Source organism: Haliotis asinina, chromosome 10, assembly GCF_037392515.1.
Source record: "Haliotis asinina isolate JCU_RB_2024 chromosome 10, JCU_Hal_asi_v2, whole genome shotgun sequence".
In the NCBI taxonomy this organism is placed as follows: Eukaryota; Metazoa; Mollusca; class Gastropoda; order Lepetellida; family Haliotidae; genus Haliotis; species Haliotis asinina.
In genome coordinates, this window is record NC_090289.1 from 56,162,213 (window position 1) to 56,178,651 (window position 16,439).

Here is a 16,439-nt window from a genome sequence, read left to right on the forward strand (position 1 = left end):
GAGATTGAAGTTGAAAAGGGCTACATGCCGCTGTAGCTTGTCAAATAAATACGGACTTTGCGACTCCCGTGCCCGAGGCAGCCATTTTGAACGTTGGTTCGTCGTCATGTATAGTTCGTTATTGTGGTCGACCTCAACATAATATTCAAACCTCCCATTTTCATGCACACGCATTGCAAAGACATCGCTGACGTGGATGACGGCGTCAGCTTGGAAACACTGCTAAACACTTACACTATACTTTTGATCTTGAAAATCACACAAACAACAACAACAACAGGGTAATGGACGACCGCAGAGAGTAATTACCTCCCTTCTCTACACATTGTGCAAGTTCTATTTTGTGTATTGGAAATATTAACCCTGTCAATTCAGGGCGTAAGAAATTAGTCATTAGACTCATTGTGATGTTCCTCTCCACGGAAATCTTTAGTAAAAGGCGAAAGATTTATCCGAATGGATGAAGAGAAACCAGAGTTAACGTTACAGGCTCCTGTCTTCCCCTACTGAAAATATTTCATCACAACATGTAGGTGTCAGGACATGACTTGTAGCATTTAAATCAACTATTTGGCATTATTGTTTCTTTGATATAGAAAGGGTATCGACACAACCCTTCAATTGATATGATAAGGAGATTGAAGTTGAAAAGGGCTACATGCCGCTGTAGCTTGTCAAATAAATACGGACTTTGCGACTCCCGTGCCCGAGGCAGCCATTTTGAACGTTGGTTCGTCGTCATGTATAGTTCGTTATTGTGGTCGACCTCAACATAATATTCAAACCTCCCATTTTCATGCACACGCATTGCAAAGACATCGCTGACGTGGATGACGGCGTCAGCTTGGAAACACTGCTAAACACTTACACTATACTTTTGATCTTGAAAATCACACAAAGAACGACAACAACAGGGTAATGGACGACCGCAGAGAGTAATTACCTCCCTTCTCTACACATTGTGCAAGTTCTATTTTGTGTATTGGAAATATTAACCCTGTCAATTCAGGGCGTAAGAAATTAGTCATTAGACTCATTGTGATGTTCCTCTCCACGGAAATCTTTAGTAAAAGGCGAAAGATTTATCCGAATGGATGAAGAGAAACCAGAGTTAACGTTACAGGCTCCTGTCTTCCCCTACTGAAAATATTTCATCACAACATGTAGGTGTCAGGACATGACTTGTAGCATTTAAATCAACTATTTGGCATTATTGTTTCTTTGATATAGAAAGGGTATCGACACAACCCTTCAATTGATATGATAAGGAGATTGAAGTTGAAAAGGGCTACATGCCGCTGTAGCTTGTCAAATAAATACGGACTTTGCGACTCCCGTGCCCGAGGCAGCCATTTTGAACGTTGGTTCGTCGTCATGTATAGTTCGTTATTGTGGTCGACCTCAACATAATATTCAAACCTCCCATTTTCATGCACACGCATTGCAAAGACATCGCTGACGTGGATGACGGCGTCAGCTTGGAAACACTGCTAAACACTTACACTATACTTTTGATCTTGAAAATCACACAAACAACAACAACAGGGTAATGGACGACCGCAGAGAGTAATTACCTCCCTTCTCTACACATTGTGCAAGTTCTATTTTGTGTATTGGAAATATTAACCCTGTCAATTCAGGGCGTAAGAAATTAGTCATTAGACTCATTGTGATGTTCCTCTCCACGGAAATCTTTAGTAAAAGGCGAAAGATTTATCCGAATGGATGAAAAGAAACCAGAGTTAACGTTACAGGCTCCTGTCTTCCCCTACTGAAAATATTTCATCACAACATGTAGGTGTCAGGACATGACTTGTAGCATTTAAATCAACTATTTGGCATTATTGTTTCTTTGATATAGAAAGGGTATCGACACAACCCTTCAATTGATATGATAAGGAGATTGAAGTTGAAAAGGGCTACATGCCGCTGTAGCTTGTCAAATAAATACGGACTTTGCGACTCCCGTGCCCGAGGCAGCCATTTTGAACGTTGGTTCGTCGTCATGTATAGTTCGTTATTGTGGTCGACCTCAACATAATATTCAAACCTCCCATTTTCATGCACACGCATTGCAAAGACATCGCTGACGTGGATGACGGCGTCAGCTTGGAAACACTGCTAAACACTTACACTATACTTTTGATCTTGAAAATCACACAAAGAACGACAACAACAGGGTAATGGACGACCGCAGAGAGTAATTACCTCCCTTCTCTACACATTGTGCAAGTTCTATTTTGTGTATTGGAAATATTAACCCTGTCAATTCAGGGCGTAAGAAATTAGTCATTAGACTCATTGTGATGTTCCTCTCCACGGAAATCTTTAGTAAAAGGCGAAAGATTTATCCGAATGGATGAAGAGAAACCAGAGTTAACGTTACAGGCTCCTGTCTTCCCCTACTGAAAATATTTCATCACAACATGTAGGTGTCAGGACATGACTTGTAGCATTTAAATCAACTATTTGGCATTATTGTTTCTTTGATATAGAAAGGGTATCGACACAACCCTTCAATTGATATGATAAGGAGATTGAAGTTGAAAAGGGCTACATGCCGCTGTAGCTTGTCAAATAAATACGGACTTTGCGACTCCCGTGCCCGAGGCAGCCATTTTGAACGTTGGTTCGTCGTCATGTATAGTTCGTTATTGTGGTCGACCTCAACATAATATTCAAACCTCCCATTTTCATGCACACGCATTGCAAAGACATCGCTGACGTGGATGACGGCGTCAGCTTGGAAACACTGCTAAACACTTACACTATACTTTTGATCTTGAAAATCACACAAACAACAACAACAGGGTAATGGACGACCGCAGAGAGTAATTACCTCCCTTCTCTACACATTGTGCAAGTTCTATTTTGTGTATTGGAAATATTAACCCTGTCAATTCAGGGCGTAAGAAATTAGTCATTAGACTCATTGTGATGTTCCTCTCCACGGAAATCTTTAGTAAAAGGCGAAAGATTTATCCGAATGGATGAAAAGAAACCAGAGTTAACGTTACAGGCTCCTGTCTTCCCCTACTGAAAATATTTCATCACAACATGTAGGTGTCAGGACATGACTTGTAGCATTTAAATCAACTATTTGGCATTATTGTTTCTTTGATATAGAAAGGGTATCGACACAACCCTTCAATTGATATGATAAGGAGATTGAAGTTGAAAAGGGCTACATGCCGCTGTAGCTTGTCAAATAAATACGGACTTTGCGACTCCCGTGCCCGAGGCAGCCATTTTGAACGTTGGTTCGTCGTCATGTATAGTTCGTTATTGTGGTCGACCTCAACATAATATTCAAACCTCCCATTTTCATGCACACGCATTGCAAAGACATCGCTGACGTGGATGACGGCGTCAGCTTGGAAACACTGCTAAACACTTACACTATACTTTTGATCTTGAAAATCACACAAAGAACGACAACAACAGGGTAATGGACGACCGCAGAGAGTAATTACCTCCCTTCTCTACACATTGTGCAAGTTCTATTTTGTGTATTGGAAATATTAACCCTGTCAATTCAGGGCGTAAGAAATTAGTCATTAGACTCATTGTGATGTTCCTCTCCACGGAAATCTTTAGTAAAAGGCGAAAGATTTATCCGAATGGATGAAGAGAAACCAGAGTTAACGTTACAGGCTCCTGTCTTCCCCTTCTGAAAATATTTCATCACAACATGTAGGTGTCAGGACATGACTTGTAGCATTTAAATCAACTATTTGGCATTATTGTTTCTTTGATATAGAAAGGGTATCGACACAACCCTTCAATTGATATGATAAGGAGATTGAAGTTGAAAAGGGCTACATGCCGCTGTAGCTTGTCAAATAAATACGGACTTTGCGACTCCCGTGCCCGAGGCAGCCATTTTGAACGTTGGTTCGTCGTCATGTATAGTTTGTTATTGTGGTCGACCTCAACATAATATTCAAACCTCCCATTTTCATGCACACGCATTGCAAAGACATCGCTGACGTGGATGACGGCGTCAGCTTGGAAACACTGCTAAACACTTACACTATACTTTTGATCTTGAAAATCACACAAAGAACAACAACAACAGGGTAATGGACGACCGCAGAGAGTAATTACCTCCCTTCTCTACACATTGTGCAAGTTCTATTTTGTGTATTGGAAATATTAACCCTGTCAATTCAGGGCGTAAGAAATTAGTCATTAGACTCATTGTGATGTTCCTCTCCACGGAAATCTTTAGTAAAAGGCGAAAGATTTATCCGAATGGATGAAGAGAAACCAGAGTTAACGTTACAGGCTCCTGTCTTCCCCTACTGAAAATATTTCATCACAACATGTAGGTGTCAGGACATGACTTGTAGCATTTAAATCAACTATTTGGCATTATTGTTTCTTTGATATAGAAAGGGTATCGACACAACCCTTCAATTGATATGATAAGGAGATTGAAGTTGAAAAGGGCTACATGCCGCTGTAGCTTGTCAAATAAATACGGACTTTGCGACTCCCGTGCCCGAGGCAGCCATTTTGAACGTTGGTTCGTCGTCATGTATAGTTCGTTATTGTGGTCGACCTCAACATAATATTCAAACCTCCCATTTTCATGCACACGCATTGCAAAGACATCGCTGACGTGGATGACGGCGTCAGCTTGGAAACACTGCTAAACACTTACACTATACTTTTGATCTTGAAAATCACACAAACAACAACAACAGGGTAATGGACGACCGCAGAGAGTAATTACCTCCCTTCTCTACACATTGTGCAAGTTCTATTTTGTGTATTGGAAATATTAACCCTGTCAATTCAGGGCGTAAGAAATTAGTCATTAGACTCATTGTGATGTTCCTCTCCACGGAAATCTTTAGTAAAAGGCGAAAGATTTATCCGAATGGATGAAAAGAAACCAGAGTTAACGTTACAGGCTCCTGTCTTCCCCTACTGAAAATATTTCATCACAACATGTAGGTGTCAGGACATGACTTGTAGCATTTAAATCAACTATTTGGCATTATTGTTTCTTTGATATAGAAAGGGTATCGACACAACCCTTCAATTGATATGATAAGGAGATTGAAGTTGAAAAGGGCTACATGCCGCTGTAGCTTGTCAAATAAATACGGACTTTGCGACTCCCGTGCCCGAGGCAGCCATTTTGAACGTTGGTTCGTCGTCATGTATAGTTCGTTATTGTGGTCGACCTCAACATAATATTCAAACCTCCCATTTTCATGCACACGCATTGCAAAGACATCGCTGACGTGGATGACGGCGTCAGCTTGGAAACACTGCTAAACACTTACACTATACTTTTGATCTTGAAAATCACACAAAGAACGACAACAACAGGGTAATGGACGACCGCAGAGAGTAATTACCTCCCTTCTCTACACATTGTGCAAGTTCTATTTTGTGTATTGGAAATATTAACCCTGTCAATTCAGGGCGTAAGAAATTAGTCATTAGACTCATTGTGATGTTCCTCTCCACGGAAATCTTTAGTAAAAGGCGAAAGATTTATCCGAATGGATGAAGAGAAACCAGAGTTAACGTTACAGGCTCCTGTCTTCCCCTTCTGAAAATATTTCATCACAACATGTAGGTGTCAGGACATGACTTGTAGCATTTAAATCAACTATTTGGCATTATTGTTTCTTTGATATAGAAAGGGTATCGACACAACCCTTCAATTGATATGATAAGGAGATTGAAGTTGAAAAGGGCTACATGCCGCTGTAGCTTGTCAAATAAATACGGACTTTGCGACTCCCGTGCCCGAGGCAGCCATTTTGAACGTTGGTTCGTCGTCATGTATAGTTTGTTATTGTGGTCGACCTCAACATAATATTCAAACCTCCCATTTTCATGCACACGCATTGCAAAGACATCGCTGACGTGGATGACGGCGTCAGCTTGGAAACACTGCTAAACACTTACACTATACTTTTGATCTTGAAAATCACACAAAGAACAACAACAACAGGGTAATGGACGACCGCAGAGAGTAATTACCTCCCTTCTCTACACATTGTGCAAGTTCTATTTTGTGTATTGGAAATATTAACCCTGTCAATTCAGGGCGTAAGAAATTAGTCATTAGACTCATTGTGATGTTCCTCTCCACGGAAATCTTTAGTAAAAGGCGAAAGATTTATCCGAATGGATGAAGAGAAACCAGAGTTAACGTTACAGGCTCCTGTCTTCCCCTACTGAAAATATTTCATCACAACATGTAGGTGTCAGGACATGACTTGTAGCATTTAAATCAACTATTTGGCATTATTGTTTCTTTGATATAGAAAGGGTATCGACACAACCCTTCAATTGATATGATAAGGAGATTGAAGTTGAAAAGGGCTACATGCCGCTGTAGCTTGTCAAATAAATACGGACTTTGCGACTCCCGTGCCCGAGGCAGCCATTTTGAACGTTGGTTCGTCGTCATGTATAGTTCGTTATTGTGGTCGACCTCAACATAATATTCAAACCTCCCATTTTCATGCACACGCATTGCAAAGACATCGCTGACGTGGATGACGGCGTCAGCTTGGAAACACTGCTAAACACTTACACTATACTTTTGATCTTGAAAATCACACAAACAACAACAACAGGGTAATGGACGACCGCAGAGAGTAATTACCTCCCTTCTCTACACATTGTGCAAGTTCTATTTTGTGTATTGGAAATATTAACCCTGTCAATTCAGGGCGTAAGAAATTAGTCATTAGACTCATTGTGATGTTCCTCTCCACGGAAATCTTTAGTAAAAGGCGAAAGATTTATCCGAATGGATGAAGAGAAACCAGAGTTAACGTTACAGGCTCCTGTCTTCCCCTACTGAAAATATTTCATCACAACATGTAGGTGTCAGGACATGACTTGTAGCATTTAAATCAACTATTTGGCATTATTGTTTCTTTGATATAGAAAGGGTATCGACACAACCCTTCAATTGATATGATAAGGAGATTGAAGTTGAAAAGGGCTACATGCCGCTGTAGCTTGTCAAATAAATACGGACTTTGCGACTCCCGTGCCCGAGGCAGCCATTTTGAACGTTGGTTCGTCGTCATGTATAGTTCGTTATTGTGGTCGACCTCAACATAATATTCAAACCTCCCATTTTCATGCACACGCATTGCAAAGACATCGCTGACGTGGATGACGGCGTCAGCTTGGAAACACTGCTAAACACTTACACTATACTTTTGATCTTGAAAATCACACAAACAACAACAACAGGGTAATGGACGACCGCAGAGAGTAATTACCTCCCTTCTCTACACATTGTGCAAGTTCTATTTTGTGTATTGGAAATATTAACCCTGTCAATTCAGGGCGTAAGAAATTAGTCATTAGACTCATTGTGATGTTCCTCTCCACGGAAATCTTTAGTAAAAGGCGAAAGATTTATCCGAATGGATGAAGAGAAACCAGAGTTAACGTTACAGGCTCCTGTCTTCCCCTACTGAAAATATTTCATCACAACATGTAGGTGTCAGGACATGACTTGTAGCATTTAAATCAACTATTTGGCATTATTGTTTCTTTGATATAGAAAGGGTATCGACACAACCCTTCAATTGATATGATAAGGAGATTGAAGTTGAAAAGGGCTACATGCCGCTGTAGCTTGTCAAATAAATACGGACTTTGCGACTCCCGTGCCCGAGGCAGCCATTTTGAACGTTGGTTCGTCGTCATGTATAGTTCGTTATTGTGGTCGACCTCAACATAATATTCAAACCTCCCATTTTCATGCACACGCATTGCAAAGACATCGCTGACGTGGATGACGGCGTCAGCTTGGAAACACTGCTAAACACTTACACTATACTTTTGATCTTGAAAATCACACAAACAACAACAACAGGGTAATGGACGACCGCAGAGAGTAATTACCTCCCTTCTCTACACATTGTGCAAGTTCTATTTTGTGTATTGGAAATATTAACCCTGTCAATTCAGGGCGTAAGAAATTAGTCATTAGACTCATTGTGATGTTCCTCTCCACGGAAATCTTTAGTAAAAGGCGAAAGATTTATCCGAATGGATGAAGAGAAACCAGAGTTAACGTTACAGGCTCCTGTCTTCCCCTACTGAAAATATTTCATCACAACATGTAGGTGTCAGGACATGACTTGTAGCATTTAAATCAACTATTTGGCATTATTGTTTCTTTGATATAGAAAGGGTATCGACACAACCCTTCAATTGATATGATAAGGAGATTGAAGTTGAAAAGGGCTACATGCCGCTGTAGCTTGTCAAATAAATACGGACTTTGCGACTCCCGTGCCCGAGGCAGCCATTTTGAACGTTGGTTCGTCGTCATGTATAGTTCGTTATTGTGGTCGACCTCAACATAATATTCAAACCTCCCATTTTCATGCACACGCATTGCAAAGACATCGCTGACGTGGATGACGGCGTCAGCTTGGAAACACTGCTAAACACTTACACTATACTTTTGATCTTGAAAATCACACAAACAACAACAACAGGGTAATGGACGACCGCAGAGAGTAATTACCTCCCTTCTCTACACATTGTGCAAGTTCTATTTTGTGTATTGGAAATATTAACCCTGTCAATTCAGGGCGTAAGAAATTAGTCATTAGACTCATTGTGATGTTCCTCTCCACGGAAATCTTTAGTAAAAGGCGAAAGATTTATCCGAATGGATGAAAAGAAACCAGAGTTAACGTTACAGGCTCCTGTCTTCCCCTACTGAAAATATTTCATCACAACATGTAGGTGTCAGGACATGACTTGTAGCATTTAAATCAACTATTTGGCATTATTGTTTCTTTGATATAGAAAGGGTATCGACACAACCCTTCAATTGATATGATAAGGAGATTGAAGTTGAAAAGGGCTACATGCCGCTGTAGCTTGTCAAATAAATACGGACTTTGCGACTCCCGTGCCCGAGGCAGCCATTTTGAACGTTGGTTCGTCGTCATGTATAGTTCGTTATTGTGGTCGACCTCAACATAATATTCAAACCTCCCATTTTCATGCACACGCATTGCAAAGACATCGCTGACGTGGATGACGGCGTCAGCTTGGAAACACTGCTAAACACTTACACTATACTTTTGATCTTGAAAATCACACAAACAACAACAACAACAGGGTAATGGACGACCGCAGAGAGTAATTACCTCCCTTCTCTACACATTGTGCAAGTTCTATTTTGTGTATTGGAAATATTAACCCTGTCAATTCAGGGCGTAAGAAATTAGTCATTAGACTCATTGTGATGTTCCTCTCCACGGAAATCTTTAGTAAAAGGCGAAAGATTTATCCGAATGGATGAAGAGAAACCAGAGTTAACGTTACAGGCTCCTGTCTTCCCCTACTGAAAATATTTCATCACAACATGTAGGTGTCAGGACATGACTTGTAGCATTTAAATCAACTATTTGGCATTATTGTTTCTTTGATATAGAAAGGGTATCGACACAACCCTTCAATTGATATGATAAGGAGATTGAAGTTGAAAAGGGCTACATGCCGCTGTAGCTTGTCAAATAAATACGGACTTTGCGACTCCCGTGCCCGAGGCAGCCATTTTGAACGTTGGTTCGTCGTCATGTATAGTTCGTTATTGTGGTCGACCTCAACATAATATTCAAACCTCCCATTTTCATGCACACGCATTGCAAAGACATCGCTGACGTGGATGACGGCGTCAGCTTGGAAACACTGCTAAACACTTACACTATACTTTTGATCTTGAAAATCACACAAACAACAACAACAACAGGGTAATGGACGACCGCAGAGAGTAATTACCTCCCTTCTCTACACATTGTGCAAGTTCTATTTTGTGTATTGGAAATATTAACCCTGTCAATTCAGGGCGTAAGAAATTAGTCATTAGACTCATTGTGATGTTCCTCTCCACGGAAATCTTTAGTAAAAGGCGAAAGATTTATCCGAATGGATGAAGAGAAACCAGAGTTAACGTTACAGGCTCCTGTCTTCCCCTACTGAAAATATTTCATCACAACATGTAGGTGTCAGGACATGACTTGTAGCATTTAAATCAACTATTTGGCATTATTGTTTCTTTGATATAGAAAGGGTATCGACACAACCCTTCAATTGATATGATAAGGAGATTGAAGTTGAAAAGGGCTACATGCCGCTGTAGCTTGTCAAATAAATACGGACTTTGCGACTCCCGTGCCCGAGGCAGCCATTTTGAACGTTGGTTCGTCGTCATGTATAGTTCGTTATTGTGGTCGACCTCAACATAATATTCAAACCTCCCATTTTCATGCACACGCATTGCAAAGACATCGCTGACGTGGATGACGGCGTCAGCTTGGAAACACTGCTAAACACTTACACTATACTTTTGATCTTGAAAATCACACAAACAACAACAACAGGGTAATGGACGACCGCAGAGAGTAATTACCTCCCTTCTCTACACATTGTGCAAGTTCTATTTTGTGTATTGGAAATATTAGCCCTGTCAATTCAGGGCGTAAGAAATTAGTCATTAGACTCATTGTGATGTTCCTCTCCACGGAAATCTTTAGTAAAAGGCGAAAGATTTATCCGAATGGATGAAGAGAAACCAGAGTTAACGTTACAGGCTCCTGTCTTCCCCTACTGAAAATATTTCATCACAACATGTAGGTGTCAGGACATGACTTGTAGCATTTAAATCAACTATTTGGCATTATTGTTTCTTTGATATAGAAAGGGTATCGACACAACCCTTCAATTGATATGATAAGGAGATTGAAGTTGAAAAGGGCTACATGCCGCTGTAGCTTGTCAAATAAATACGGACTTTGCGACTCCCGTGCCCGAGGCAGCCATTTTGAACGTTGGTTCGTCGTCATGTATAGTTCGTTATTGTGGTCGACCTCAACATAATATTCAAACCTCCCATTTTCATGCACACGCATTGCAAAGACATCGCTGACGTGGATGACGGCGTCAGCTTGGAAACACTGCTAAACACTTACACTATACTTTTGATCTTGAAAATCACACAAAGAACGACAACAACAGGGTAATGGACGACCGCAGAGAGTAATTACCTCCCTTCTCTACACATTGTGCAAGTTCTATTTTGTGTATTGGAAATATTAGCCCTGTCAATTCAGGGCGTAAGAAATTAGTCATTAGACTCATTGTGATGTTCCTCTCCACGGAAATCTTTAGTAAAAGGCGAAAGATTTATCCGAATGGATGAAGAGAAACCAGAGTTAACGTTACAGGCTCCTGTCTTCCCCTACTGAAAATATTTCATCACAACATGTAGGTGTCAGGACATGACTTGTAGCATTTAAATCAACTATTTGGCATTATTGTTTCTTTGATATAGAAAGGGTATCGACACAACCCTTCAATTGATATGATAAGGAGATTGAAGTTGAAAAGGGCTACATGCCGCTGTAGCTTGTCAAATAAATACGGACTTTGCGACTCCCGTGCCCGAGGCAGCCATTTTGAACGTTGGTTCGTCGTCATGTATAGTTCGTTATTGTGGTCGACCTCAACATAATATTCAAACCTCCCATTTTCATGCACACGCATTGCAAAGACATCGCTGACGTGGATGACGGCGTCAGCTTGGAAACACTGCTAAACACTTACACTATACTTTTGATCTTGAAAATCACACAAACAACAACAACAGGGTAATGGACGACCGCAGAGAGTAATTACCTCCCTTCTCTACACATTGTGCAAGTTCTATTTTGTGTATTGGAAATATTAGCCCTGTCAATTCAGGGCGTAAGAAATTAGTCATTAGACTCATTGTGATGTTCCTCTCCACGGAAATCTTTAGTAAAAGGCGAAAGATTTATCCGAATGGATGAAGAGAAACCAGAGTTAACGTTACAGGCTCCTGTCTTCCCCTACTGAAAATATTTCATCACAACATGTAGGTGTCAGGACATGACTTGTAGCATTTAAATCAACTATTTGGCATTATTGTTTCTTTGATATAGAAAGGGTATCGACACAACCCTTCAATTGATATGATAAGGAGATTGAAGTTGAAAAGGGCTACATGCCGCTGTAGCTTGTCAAATAAATACGGACTTTGCGACTCCCGTGCCCGAGGCAGCCATTTTGAACGTTGGTTCGTCGTCATGTATAGTTCGTTATTGTGGTCGACCTCAACATAATATTCAAACCTCCCATTTTCATGCACACGCATTGCAAAGACATCGCTGACGTGGATGACGGCGTCAGCTTGGAAACACTGCTAAACACTTACACTATACTTTTGATCTTGAAAATCACACCAACAACAACAACAGGGTAATGGACGACCGCAGAGAGTAATTACCTCCCTTCTCTACACATTGTGCAAGTTCTATTTTGTGTATTGGAAATATTAACCCTGTCAATTCAGGGCGTAAGAAATTAGTCATTAGACTCATTGTGATGTTCCTCTCCACGGAAATCTTTAGTAAAAGGCGAAAGATTTATCCGAATGGATGAAGAGAAACCAGAGTTAACGTTACAGGCTCCTGTCTTCCCCTACTGAAAATATTTCATCACAACATGTAGGTGTCAGGACATGACTTGTAGCATTTAAATCAACTATTTGGCATTATTGTTTCTTTGATATAGAAAGGGTATCGACACAACCCTTCAATTGATATGATAAGGAGATTGAAGTTGAAAAGGGCTACATGCCGCTGTAGCTTGTCAAATAAATACGGACTTTGCGACTCCCGTGCCCGAGGCAGCCATTTTGAACGTTGGTTCGTCGTCATGTATAGTTCGTTATTGTGGTCGACCTCAACATAATATTCAAACCTCCCATTTTCATGCACACGCATTGCAAAGACATCGCTGACGTGGATGACGGCGTCAGCTTGGAAACACTGCTAAACACTTACACTATACTTTTGATCTTGAAAATCACACAAACAACAACAACAACAGGGTAATGGACGACCGCAGAGAGTAATTACCTCCCTTCTCTACACATTGTGCAAGTTCTATTTTGTGTATTGGAAATATTAACCCTGTCAATTCAGGGCGTAAGAAATTAGTCATTAGACTCATTGTGATGTTCCTCTCCACGGAAATCTTTAGTAAAAGGCGAAAGATTTATCCGAATGGATGAAGAGAAACCAGAGTTAACGTTACAGGCTCCTGTCTTCCCCTACTGAAAATATTTCATCACAACATGTAGGTGTCAGGACATGACTTGTAGCATTTAAATCAACTATTTGGCATTATTGTTTCTTTGATATAGAAAGGGTATCGACACAACCCTTCAATTGATATGATAAGGAGATTGAAGTTGAAAAGGGCTACATGCCGCTGTAGCTTGTCAAATAAATACGGACTTTGCGACTCCCGTGCCCGAGGCAGCCATTTTGAACGTTGGTTCGTCGTCATGTATAGTTCGTTATTGTGGTCGACCTCAACATAATATTCAAACCTCCCATTTTCATGCACACGCATTGCAAAGACATCGCTGACGTGGATGACGGCGTCAGCTTGGAAACACTGCTAAACACTTACACTATACTTTTGATCTTGAAAATCACACAAACAACAACAACAGGGTAATGGACGACCGCAGAGAGTAATTACCTCCCTTCTCTACACATTGTGCAAGTTCTATTTTGTGTATTGGAAATATTAACCCTGTCAATTCAGGGCGTAAGAAATTAGTCATTAGACTCATTGTGATGTTCCTCTCCACGGAAATCTCTAGTAAAAGGCGAAAGATTTATCCGAATGGATGAAGAGAAACCAGAGTTAACGTTACAGGCTCCTGTCTTCCCCTACTGAAAATATTTCATCACAACATGTAGGTGTCAGGACATGACTTGTAGCATTTAAATCAACTATTTGGCATTATTGTTTCTTTGATATAGAAAGGGTATCGACACAACCCTTCAATTGATATGATAAGGAGATTGAAGTTGAAAAGGGCTACATGCCGCTGTAGCTTGTCAAATAAATACGGACTTTGCGACTCCCGTGCCCGAGGCAGCCATTTTGAACGTTGGTTCGTCGTCATGTATAGTTCGTTATTGTGGTCGACCTCAACATAATATTCAAACCTCCCATTTTCATGCACACGCATTGCAAAGACATCGCTGACGTGGATGACGGCGTCAGCTTGGAAACACTGCTAAACACTTACACTATACTTTTGATCTTGAAAATCACACAAACAACAACAACAGGGTAATGGACGACCGCAGAGAGTAATTACCTCCCTTCTCTACACATTGTGCAAGTTCTATTTTGTGTATTGGAAATATTAGCCCTGTCAATTCAGGGCGTAAGAAATTAGTCATTAGACTCATTGTGATGTTCCTCTCCACGGAAATCTTTAGTAAAAGGCGAAAGATTTATCCGAATGGATGAAGAGAAACCAGAGTTAACGTTACAGGCTCCTGTCTTCCCCTACTGAAAATATTTCATCACAACATGTAGGTGTCAGGACATGACTTGTAGCATTTAAATCAACTATTTGGCATTATTGTTTCTTTGATATAGAAAGGGTATCGACACAACCCTTCAATTGATATGATAAGGAGATTGAAGTTGAAAAGGGCTACATGCCGCTGTAGCTTGTCAAATAAATACGGACTTTGCGACTCCCGTGCCCGAGGCAGCCATTTTGAACGTTGGTTCGTCGTCATGTATAGTTCGTTATTGTGGTCGACCTCAACATAATATTCAAACCTCCCATTTTCATGCACACGCATTGCAAAGACATCGCTGACGTGGATGACGGCGTCAGCTTGGAAACACTGCTAAACACTTACACTATACTTTTGATCTTGAAAATCACACAAACAACAACAACAGGGTAATGGACGACCGCAGAGAGTAATTACCTCCCTTCTCTACACATTGTGCAAGTTCTATTTTGTGTATTGGAAATATTAACCCTGTCAATTCAGGGCGTAAGAAATTAGTCATTAGACTCATTGTGATGTTCCTCTCCACGGAAATCTTTAGTAAAAGGCGAAAGATTTATCCGAATGGATGAAGAGAAACCAGAGTTAACGTTACAGGCTCCTGTCTTCCCCTACTGAAAATATTTCATCACAACATGTAGGTGTCAGGACATGACTTGTAGCATTTAAATCAACTATTTGGCATTATTGTTTCTTTGATATAGAAAGGGTATCGACACAACCCTTCAATTGATATGATAAGGAGATTGAAGTTGAAAAGGGCTACATGCCGCTGTAGCTTGTCAAATAAATACGGACTTTGCGACTCCCGTGCCCGAGGCAGCCATTTTGAACGTTGGTTCGTCGTCATGTATAGTTCGTTATTGTGGTCGACCTCAACATAATATTCAAACCTCCCATTTTCATGCACACGCATTGCAAAGACATCGCTGACGTGGATGACGGCGTCAGCTTGGAAACACTGCTAAACACTTACACTATACTTTTGATCTTGAAAATCACACAAACAACAACAACAGGGTAATGGACGACCGCAGAGAGTAATTACCTCCCTTCTCTACACATTGTGCAAGTTCTATTTTGTGTATTGGAAATATTAACCCTGTCAATTCAGGGCGTAAGAAATTAGTCATTAGACTCATTGTGATGTTCCTCTCCACGGAAATCTCTAGTAAAAGGCGAAAGATTTATCCGAATGGATGAAGAGAAACCAGAGTTAACGTTACAGGCTCCTGTCTTCCCCTACTGAAAATATTTCATCACAACATGTAGGTGTCAGGACATGACTTGTAGCATTTAAATCAACTATTTGGCATTATTGTTTCTTTGATATAGAAAGGGTATCGACACAACCCTTCAATTGATATGATAAGGAGATTGAAGTTGAAAAGGGCTACATGCCGCTGTAGCTTGTCAAATAAATACGGACTTTGCGACTCCCGTGCCCGAGGCAGCCATTTTGAACGTTGGTTCGTCGTCATGTATAGTTCGTTATTGTGGTCGACCTCAACATAATATTCAAACCTCCCATTTTCATGCACACGCATTGCAAAGACATCGCTGACGTGGATGACGGCGTCAGCTTGGAAACACTGCTAAACACTTACACTATACTTTTGATCTTGAAAATCACACAAACAACAACAACAACAGGGTAATGGACGACCGCAGAGAGTAATTACCTCCCTTCTCTACACATTGTGCAAGTTCTATTTTGTGTATTGGAAATATTAACCCTGTCAATTCAGGGCGTAAGAAATTAGTCATTAGACTCATTGTGATGTTCCTCTCCACGGAAATCTCTAGTAAAAGGCGAAAGATTTATCCGAATGGATGAAGAGAAACCAGAGTTAACGTTACAGGCTCCTGTCTTCCCCTACTGAAAATATTTCATCACAACATGTAGGTGTCAGGACATGACTTGTAGCATTTAAATCAACTATTTGGCATTATTGTTTCTTTGATATAGAAAGGGTATCGACACAACCCTTCAATTGATATGAT

The 16,439-nt window shown here is 40.6% G+C and overlaps 26 non-coding genes across 26 annotated transcripts; all 26 read right to left on the minus strand.

Moving 5' to 3' along the window:
* Positions 1–359: 359 nt before the first annotated feature.
* On the minus strand, positions 360–480 carry LOC137254718 (U5 spliceosomal RNA). Its single transcript, XR_010954087.1, has one exon. It is a non-coding gene; the product is annotated as a U5 spliceosomal RNA (small nuclear RNA).
* Positions 481–993: 513 nt separating this feature from the next.
* LOC137254719 (U5 spliceosomal RNA) lies at positions 994–1,114 on the minus strand. Its single transcript, XR_010954088.1, has one exon. It is a non-coding gene; the product is annotated as a U5 spliceosomal RNA (small nuclear RNA).
* Positions 1,115–1,624: 510 nt separating this feature from the next.
* LOC137255119 (U5 spliceosomal RNA) lies at positions 1,625–1,745 on the minus strand. Its single transcript, XR_010954467.1, has one exon. It is a non-coding gene; the product is annotated as a U5 spliceosomal RNA (small nuclear RNA).
* A 513-nt stretch (positions 1,746–2,258) lies between these two features.
* LOC137254720 (U5 spliceosomal RNA) lies at positions 2,259–2,379 on the minus strand. The gene has a single exon (XR_010954089.1). It is a non-coding gene; the product is annotated as a U5 spliceosomal RNA (small nuclear RNA).
* Positions 2,380–2,889: 510 nt separating this feature from the next.
* Positions 2,890–3,010, minus strand: LOC137255120 (U5 spliceosomal RNA). The gene has a single exon (XR_010954468.1). It is a non-coding gene; the product is annotated as a U5 spliceosomal RNA (small nuclear RNA).
* Positions 3,011–3,523: 513 nt separating this feature from the next.
* On the minus strand, positions 3,524–3,644 carry LOC137254721 (U5 spliceosomal RNA). The gene has a single exon (XR_010954090.1). It is a non-coding gene; the product is annotated as a U5 spliceosomal RNA (small nuclear RNA).
* A 513-nt stretch (positions 3,645–4,157) lies between these two features.
* LOC137254722 (U5 spliceosomal RNA) lies at positions 4,158–4,278 on the minus strand. The gene has a single exon (XR_010954091.1). It is a non-coding gene; the product is annotated as a U5 spliceosomal RNA (small nuclear RNA).
* A 510-nt stretch (positions 4,279–4,788) lies between these two features.
* LOC137255121 (U5 spliceosomal RNA) lies at positions 4,789–4,909 on the minus strand. The gene has a single exon (XR_010954469.1). It is a non-coding gene; the product is annotated as a U5 spliceosomal RNA (small nuclear RNA).
* Positions 4,910–5,422: 513 nt separating this feature from the next.
* Positions 5,423–5,543, minus strand: LOC137254723 (U5 spliceosomal RNA). Its single transcript, XR_010954092.1, has one exon. It is a non-coding gene; the product is annotated as a U5 spliceosomal RNA (small nuclear RNA).
* Positions 5,544–6,056: 513 nt separating this feature from the next.
* On the minus strand, positions 6,057–6,177 carry LOC137254724 (U5 spliceosomal RNA). The gene has a single exon (XR_010954093.1). It is a non-coding gene; the product is annotated as a U5 spliceosomal RNA (small nuclear RNA).
* A 510-nt stretch (positions 6,178–6,687) lies between these two features.
* Positions 6,688–6,808, minus strand: LOC137254725 (U5 spliceosomal RNA). The gene has a single exon (XR_010954094.1). It is a non-coding gene; the product is annotated as a U5 spliceosomal RNA (small nuclear RNA).
* A 510-nt stretch (positions 6,809–7,318) lies between these two features.
* Positions 7,319–7,439, minus strand: LOC137254726 (U5 spliceosomal RNA). The gene has a single exon (XR_010954095.1). It is a non-coding gene; the product is annotated as a U5 spliceosomal RNA (small nuclear RNA).
* A 510-nt stretch (positions 7,440–7,949) lies between these two features.
* On the minus strand, positions 7,950–8,070 carry LOC137254728 (U5 spliceosomal RNA). The gene has a single exon (XR_010954097.1). It is a non-coding gene; the product is annotated as a U5 spliceosomal RNA (small nuclear RNA).
* Positions 8,071–8,580: 510 nt separating this feature from the next.
* Positions 8,581–8,701, minus strand: LOC137255122 (U5 spliceosomal RNA). Its single transcript, XR_010954470.1, has one exon. It is a non-coding gene; the product is annotated as a U5 spliceosomal RNA (small nuclear RNA).
* Positions 8,702–9,214: 513 nt separating this feature from the next.
* Positions 9,215–9,335, minus strand: LOC137254729 (U5 spliceosomal RNA). Its single transcript, XR_010954098.1, has one exon. It is a non-coding gene; the product is annotated as a U5 spliceosomal RNA (small nuclear RNA).
* A 513-nt stretch (positions 9,336–9,848) lies between these two features.
* LOC137254730 (U5 spliceosomal RNA) lies at positions 9,849–9,969 on the minus strand. Its single transcript, XR_010954099.1, has one exon. It is a non-coding gene; the product is annotated as a U5 spliceosomal RNA (small nuclear RNA).
* Positions 9,970–10,479: 510 nt separating this feature from the next.
* Positions 10,480–10,600, minus strand: LOC137254802 (U5 spliceosomal RNA). Its single transcript, XR_010954168.1, has one exon. It is a non-coding gene; the product is annotated as a U5 spliceosomal RNA (small nuclear RNA).
* Positions 10,601–11,113: 513 nt separating this feature from the next.
* Positions 11,114–11,234, minus strand: LOC137254919 (U5 spliceosomal RNA). The gene has a single exon (XR_010954279.1). It is a non-coding gene; the product is annotated as a U5 spliceosomal RNA (small nuclear RNA).
* A 510-nt stretch (positions 11,235–11,744) lies between these two features.
* Positions 11,745–11,865, minus strand: LOC137255038 (U5 spliceosomal RNA). Its single transcript, XR_010954390.1, has one exon. It is a non-coding gene; the product is annotated as a U5 spliceosomal RNA (small nuclear RNA).
* A 510-nt stretch (positions 11,866–12,375) lies between these two features.
* Positions 12,376–12,496, minus strand: LOC137254731 (U5 spliceosomal RNA). The gene has a single exon (XR_010954100.1). It is a non-coding gene; the product is annotated as a U5 spliceosomal RNA (small nuclear RNA).
* A 513-nt stretch (positions 12,497–13,009) lies between these two features.
* On the minus strand, positions 13,010–13,130 carry LOC137254732 (U5 spliceosomal RNA). The gene has a single exon (XR_010954101.1). It is a non-coding gene; the product is annotated as a U5 spliceosomal RNA (small nuclear RNA).
* Positions 13,131–13,640: 510 nt separating this feature from the next.
* On the minus strand, positions 13,641–13,761 carry LOC137255140 (U5 spliceosomal RNA). The gene has a single exon (XR_010954487.1). It is a non-coding gene; the product is annotated as a U5 spliceosomal RNA (small nuclear RNA).
* A 510-nt stretch (positions 13,762–14,271) lies between these two features.
* On the minus strand, positions 14,272–14,392 carry LOC137255155 (U5 spliceosomal RNA). Its single transcript, XR_010954501.1, has one exon. It is a non-coding gene; the product is annotated as a U5 spliceosomal RNA (small nuclear RNA).
* A 510-nt stretch (positions 14,393–14,902) lies between these two features.
* LOC137254733 (U5 spliceosomal RNA) lies at positions 14,903–15,023 on the minus strand. Its single transcript, XR_010954102.1, has one exon. It is a non-coding gene; the product is annotated as a U5 spliceosomal RNA (small nuclear RNA).
* Positions 15,024–15,533: 510 nt separating this feature from the next.
* Positions 15,534–15,654, minus strand: LOC137255141 (U5 spliceosomal RNA). Its single transcript, XR_010954488.1, has one exon. It is a non-coding gene; the product is annotated as a U5 spliceosomal RNA (small nuclear RNA).
* Positions 15,655–16,167: 513 nt separating this feature from the next.
* Positions 16,168–16,288, minus strand: LOC137255142 (U5 spliceosomal RNA). The gene has a single exon (XR_010954489.1). It is a non-coding gene; the product is annotated as a U5 spliceosomal RNA (small nuclear RNA).
* Between the last annotated feature and the right edge of the window lie 151 nt (positions 16,289–16,439).